The sequence below is a fragment of the Pelophylax lessonae genome (assembly GCF_965119305.1).
Source record: "Pelophylax lessonae genome assembly, chromosome: 5".
Lineage (NCBI taxonomy): Eukaryota > Metazoa > Chordata > Amphibia > Anura > Ranidae > Pelophylax > Pelophylax lessonae.
The window spans coordinates 73,114,962-73,122,401 of NC_138772.1; positions in this window are offsets into that span (position 1 = coordinate 73,114,962).

Below are 7,440 nucleotides of genomic sequence, written 5' to 3' on the forward strand. Positions count from 1 at the left end.
AGAGGTAACAATTCCCCAATCAAGCACAGTGGATGGTATTTAATAAACTTATAGGACATATCAGACGTTAAAGAGTAAAACTGGTGTTTTTAGTTTTGCATAGTAACTCGCTAAAACCCCTATCAGTTATTTTCCTGTTTGTAGCTGGGAGATTTCCTTTCACTTCCTCTCCTAGAGACACTGCAGGAGATCTCACCAGTTTTTAGACACTTGTCACCAGATCCGAGGTCCCCAATGGCAAATCTACCCTCACCTCCTGTTCCTATAATGATTAAAATATTTTGTACCTTAAGGCTCACCATAAGACACCACCTTAAGATCTAGCCATACAACATTTGTACAATTAACCCTAGATCTACCAACTCTGCCATTTAAGGAGGACCTACCTAACCTGGCCAGTCATTGTGTATCCAATCAGACCATTGAAGTACATTGTACAATCAGATTGTATAGTGTACTCTCTGCTTTATTATAAAACAGATCAGACACTAAGCACTGGCTGTGTGTAGATTCATGCCTTGGCTATAGAGGAAGCTGGAAAAGCTCAATTAATGTCAAGAAATAAAACTGAGTGGTTTGTCATTTTTCTAGGAGGAGATTACAGATAATACAAGAAAGCTTTCTCTATGAATGACAGCGGCAGTTTTTTTATTTTATCTACAGAACCCCTGCGTCTTATAACTGAACTACACAAACTATCTACAGAACCATGCATGCCATAACTGAACTACATAAACTATCTACAGGACCCTGCATTCCATAACTGAACTACATAAACTATCTACAGGACCCTGCATGCCATAACTGAACTACATAAACTATCTACAGGACCCTGCATGCCATAACTAAACTACACAAACTATCCACAGAACCCTGCATGCCATAACTGAACTACATAAACTATCTACAGGACCCTGCATTCCATAACTGAACTACATAAACTATCTACAGAACCCTGCATGCCATAACTGAACTACACAAACTATCTACAGAACCATGCATGCCATAACTGAACTACACAAACTATCTACAGGACCCTGCATGCCATAACTGAACTACATAAACTATCTACAGGACCCTGCATTCCATAACTGAACTACATAAACTATCTACAGAACCCTGCATGCCATAACTGAACTACACAAACTATCTACAGAACCATGCATGCCATAACTGAACTACACAAACTATCTACAGAACCATGCATGCCATAACTGAACTACACAAACTATCTACAGGACCCTGCATGCCATAACTGAACTACATAAACTATCTACAGAACCCTGCATGCCATAACTAAACTACATAAACTATCCACAGAACCCTGCATGCCATAACTGAACCACATAAACTTTATACAGAACCCTGCATGCCATAACTGAACTACACAAACTATCTACAGGACCCTGCATGCCATAACTGAACTACACAAACTATCTACAGGACCCTGCATGCCATAGCTGAACTACATAAACTATCTACAGGACCCTGCATGCCATAACTGAACTACATAAACTATCTACAGAACCCTGCATGCCATAACTAAACTACATAAACTATCTACAGAACCATGCATCCCATACCCGAACTACATAAAAAACTATCTACAGAAACCCTGCATGCCATAACTGAACTACATGAACTTTCTATAGGACCTTGCATGCCATAACTAAACTACATAAAATACTATCTAAAGAACCCTGCATGCCATAACTGAACTACTCAAACTATCTACAGAACCCTGCATCCCATAACCGAACTACATAAACTATTTACAGAACCCTGCATCCCATAACCGAACTACATAAACTATCCACATAACTCCTGCATCCCATAACTGAACTACATAAACTATCCACAGAACTCCTGCATCTTATAACTGAACTACATAAACTATCTACAGAACCCTGCATGCCATAACTGAACTACACAAACTACGGTATCTACAGAACCCTGCATCCCATGACTGAACTACATAAACTATCTACAGAACCCCAGCATCCCATAGCTGAACTACATAAACTATCCACGGAACCCTGCATGCCATAACTAAACTACATAAACTATCCACAGAACTCCTGCCTCCTATAAATTAACTACATTAACTATCCACAGAGCCCTGCATTTCAAAACTGAACTACACAAACTATCTACAGAATCTGCATCCTATAACGGAACTATATAGAATATTTACAGAACCCCTGCATCCCATAACTGAACTACATATACACTCCTTATATACACGAACTAAGCGATACAATCAGATTACTTATATACACATGAATATACATTTACAGTGATACCGACGTCCATGATTTGACATGTCAGCTACTGCTGAAACTTTCTACTTCATTTAACCTTTTTTTTTTTTTTTTTTTTTTTTTTTTTTAGAGTAGATATTAAGCCAGTTGTAGAAAACATGGATAGAGTAGGAGAGGGATTTAACCCCCTGTGAGTTTCTTTTTGCCCCATATGTGCCCCATAGGGGAGATTTACCTTCATTTTCTGTTTTCAAAGCCACAAGAGGAAATTAAAAAATCCCTCCAAAGTGATGGAAACCCCTAGTTGTCACCAGGGTCACCGAACTGGCGTCCTCATTGGAAGATTTCTCCTCTATTCCTGTTACAATTTGGGTTTTTTACTGGATATGGATGATGGGATACACCAAGAATAATAGAAAGGGTGAAACTCCAGGGACACAAACAGAAATAAAAAAATTGATAGGTGTTCTAATCTCTCAAAAAAAAAAAAAAAAAAAAAAAAAAAATTTAGTTATGCATTCTATTTAAAGTTTGTACAAGTTTTAGGATTGAGCAGTACACCTTTGTACAACAATAGTAATAAATTACATTTTTTTTAGCAGTCATTAGCACACGTGCATTCCAACAATTTCCAATAGAAAACTTTTTTTTTTTTGGGGGGGGGGGGAGGGGGTCGATTTACTAAAACTGGTGCATACAGAATCTGGGGCAGCAGTTCATGGTAACCAATCAGCTTCTAGCTTCAGCTTGTTTAATTAGGTTTTGACAATAAAAGCTAAATTCTCCCCCTTTTATGTGGGTAGTTCAGGTCTCCTGTGATAACTTCAGTTTACATAAATAGTGGTCTTATGAATGTAACATTTAAATTATAAACCTCAGCAAATGTTTAAAAAAAAAAACAATAGATAAAAAAACACTTTTGCAAAATTATATTTATTCTACAAAATAAAAATACATAAAATAAATAAAAAAATAAGTAAATAAATAAATAAAAGAATAAATACATACATATATAAATAGAATAAGATGCTCTTCACCTTCTTACGATGAGGAACGAAGGATAATAATCTGAAATTTTAACCTTGACTTACCCCATAGCAACCTTCCTTCCACTATATCTTTAAGCTATGATACATCACCCTGTGAATGAGGAACTCCTGCAGAAAACCAGAACAGTTGAGCCTCTCCATATTGTTTGCAGCTTATGTTATTCTAGTATTAAAGTGTACCTGTATAACAATCGAATGAATCTTTCTGCGTTGAGAGGTTAACATGTTGCATTGGGGGCAAATCATTCTTTCTTACATAGGCATCTATTATAGGCTTAGAAGCCAGCCTGGACCCCCAGGCTGCATGCTGGGAATTAGCATAAAACATTGTACATGTTTTCTTTGTGTTTAGGATCTCAGCATACCCTACAATTTAGCAAATAAGCTCAGGAACCCTGTGACTCATGGAGTTGGGTCATATCATTGTTTTAGGCCTACATTGTGAATTTCTGTCCAGAACACTCATTATCTAGACTGTGAGTGTGATTATAATTATAAATCAGCACATTTTTGGAATAAGTATATTGTGGTTGGTTTATTATAAACATAGAGCATGCTTATTCATAAAGGGTGTGTTCACATTGCAAAGTGAATGTTCACTTAGCTCAGTGGAAGATATGAAGGTCTGCTCAGGTCAGACATCCAAATGTGTGCAAGTCCTATGTTTGCAATTTCCCCTACACATGATTGGGTTCTTTTATTGAACACAACCTCACCTAAATACTAAAAAGTGATTATACACTTTTAGCCTCAATTCGTTTTTGTTTCTTCAAATGCTGTTGGGTTGGTTATCTAAAGTATTATTTCCTGAACTGAATTTGTCTTACCTTCAAATGCCCTATGCTGTAAAACAAAGAAGATACCTTTAAAAGCCTCCTGTATACTGTACGGATAAATAAAGGAAGGAATGCAGATTCAAATGACATCCTTAATACTATTACACTGTTTCTTTACATGACTCACTTTGGGATATTACACATTTTTATTGCCTGTCAGTGCATTATCAGAGTGGTAAATATCAGACACTATGGGCTGGATTTACTAAAGGAAAATAGACTCTGCACTTTGCAAGTGGAATTACTCTCCTTTCCCTAGAGCTTAGTACATGTAGTAAAATTTCACTTTGTTAAAAAATACCCAGTCAGGTGCAAGGAAAATATTGCATTTTTGCTTTTACATGATTGGAGGATGGAAATCAGCAAAGCTTTAACACATTTACTAATGTCTGATGGGTTCAACTGCACTTGCAAAGTGCAGAGTCTATTTGCCTATAGTAAATCCACCCCTATATCACAGCCATTTATGTATAATAATCTAGCTATGATTGGATAAACAACTATCTGTAGGCATGGCACAGGGGCAATAAATCGCTGGGTCAGGACAGCTAAGTTGGTGGGCCTTTTCCAGTTTTTCTTGTATAATGTAATATAGTCATTCTTCTAATTGTCAACTGATGAGATTGGTTTTAAAAAAAACAATATGGTACATCTTATATAAGAGGAGATTTTATGAAAAGATCATATTAACCCCTGCTCTTCCTAAAGTACCAAAATTTCATTTTTAAGTTTATGTGGATCCCATTGGGTGTCCTAAGTCTATCCATATTCACCCATGCAACATAAACAATATAAATATATATATTTAAATATTTTTATTGAATATTGCAACAAATACACAAAATAATATACATTTTACATGAAAACAATATAAATATATATATATATATATATATATATATATATATATATATATATATATATATATATATATATATATATATGTACTGCTTAGAAGTCTGATTGTACGTTCTGGAAATACAAATGACAAAGACTGGAGGTGAGGCGGGGACATACAATGTTTTAATTCAACAAGTGATCTTCACCCCTCCGATTCCTTTGTATCCTTTGCACATAATTGTAGTTTTATTAAGGGTACATATTTTTTAATTGTGATTGCGAATTTAATAAATTGTTCCACAGGGTGCGATATTTTACTGGGACTCATCGTCCTGTCTGGACTGTGGAGTCATAGAAAACGTTCAATAGACCCGAGTTCCTTCTCATCATACAGAGGTTCCCTTCTGACACCCTTCACGTCCCGTTCAATGACTCCATTAAAATACATACATGTTCCCGGTCTGGTAAAGGGAAATATTCTCAGCAGAGGAAGGAGATGTGGGACAGGTGAGATCATGAAAGTGACAAAGAATAATAATAATAATAAAAAAACATTTCCATGTGGAAAAAACATGGCAACAACATTCTGTGCCGAATGATCTGAGACAAATGGGCGGAACACTTCAGTCTACCGGAGGGAAATTGTCCGAAAATTGGAAGTCACAAATATGATTTCTACTGTCCTCATTCCCTAGGTATGAAACTTCAGTCTACCTATCCATATCTTCTTTCTTTCTTTCTTTCTTTTTTTCTTTCTTTCTTTCTTTCTTTCTTTCTTTCTTTCTTTCTTTCTTTCTTTCTTTCTTTCTTTCTTTCTTTCCTTCTTTTTATCATCACCATCTATCCTTCCCTCTAACTATACATATCTTCTTTCTTTCTTTCTTTCTTTCTTTCTTTCTTTCTTTCTTTCTTTCTTTCTTTCTTTCTTTCTTTCTTTCTTTCTTTCTTTCTTTCTTTCTTTCTTTCTTTCTTTCTTTCTTTCTTTCTTTCTTTCTTTCTTTCTTTCTTTCTTTCTTTCTTTCTTTCTTTCTTTCTTTCTTTCTTTCTTTCTTTCTTTCTTTCTTTCTTCACCATCTATCCTTCCCTCTAACTATACATATCTTCTTTCTTTCTTTCTTTCTTTCTTTCTTTCTTTCTTTCTTTCTTTCTTTCTTTCTTTCTTTCTTTCTTTCTTTCTTTCTTTCTTTCTTTCTTTCTTTCTTTCTTTCTTTCCTTCTTTTTATCATCACCATCTATCCTTCCCTCTAACTATACATATCTTCTTTCTTTCTTTCTTTCTTTCTTTCTTTCTTTCTTTCTTTCTTTCTTTCTTTTTTCTTTCTTTCTTTCTTTCTTTCTTTCTTTCTTTCTTTCTTTCTTTCTTTCTTTCTTTCTTTCTTTCTTTCTTTCTTTCTTTCTTTCTTTCTTCACCATCTATCCTTCCCTCTAACTATACATATCTTCTTTCTTTCTTTCTTTCTTTCTTTCTTTCTTTCTTTCTTTCTTTCTTTCTTTCTTTCTTTCTTTCTTTCTTTCTTTCTTTCTTTCTTTCTTTCTTTCTTCACCATCTATCCTTCCCTCTAACTATACATATCTTCTTTCTTTCTTTCTTTCTTTCTTTCTTTCTTTCTTTCTTTCTTTCTTTCTTTCTTTCTTTCTTTCTTTCTTTCTTTCTTTCTTTCTTTCTTTCTTTCTTTCTTTCTTTCCCATCTATCCTTCGCTCTATCTATTCATATACTTCTTCATGTATTCTTAATTATTTTCTTTCTTTCTTTCTTTCTTTCTTTCTTTCTTTCTTTCTTTCTTTCTTTCTTTCTTTCTTTCTTTCTTTCTTTCTTTCTTTCTTTCTTTCTTTCTTTCTTTCTTTCTTTCTTTCTTTCTTTCTTTCTTTCTTTTCCCATCTAATCATCCAGCCTATATCTGTTTATCTACACTTTCATATATTTGCTCATGAGCAGCCCAACCGCAAATCCCTTGCTCTGCTGCTCTTTTTTTCAGCCCCCCTCGATGTTTGTACATTATTTGATTCCCCTAGAGATCTGGAAGCCGGAAATTCTGCATAGAACTCTTTACATAACAGCCTCTGGCACTGAGGGATCTAATTAAAGCAAGCAGACGATCTTGAACGTGAACTTGGTGGTGTGTCGGTGGACTTGTGTCAGTAGACGATCTGGAGGGAGGGGGAGGTTCACACAAAGGGGATGGAAGCTGTCAGGTGCACAGAGCCTCCTTCATGGGACCATTCAATGTCATATAGGGAACTAGATAGCGCACGAATATCCTGAAATAATAAAGATGTGTTTATTAATGACAGATGCATCCAAAGGATGGGACCCCAACAAAGATCCCCTGTATGCAGTGGCACCAGTCTCATGAAGGCACCTATGAGAAAGGGACAGAAGTGGTGACAGGACAGACAACGCGTTTTGGAGGTGGAAAATCAATTTTTCAAACCTGGAATATACTGAATGTGCC